The following is a 216-nucleotide window of genomic DNA, read 5'->3' as shown; positions in this document are numbered from 1 at the left end:
CACAGAGAGTGGTATGCGGGTGCAGCTTTGTAATCTCAGCACTTGAAGGAAGGAGGCAAGAGGATCGGAAGTCCAGAGCCATCCTCAGTGTGGTGGTTTGAATGAGAATGGTCCCCAAAGGCTCAAAGGTTTGAATGCTTAGTCCCCAGTGGTAGAACTATTTGGGAAAGATTTGGAGACATGGCCTTGCTGGAGGAGGTGTGTCACGGGGGGGGG

This window comes from Mus pahari, chromosome 19 (assembly GCF_900095145.1).
Source record: "Mus pahari chromosome 19, PAHARI_EIJ_v1.1, whole genome shotgun sequence".
Classification (NCBI taxonomy): domain Eukaryota; kingdom Metazoa; phylum Chordata; class Mammalia; order Rodentia; family Muridae; genus Mus; species Mus pahari.
Note: the sequence above shows the minus strand (reverse complement) of the source record.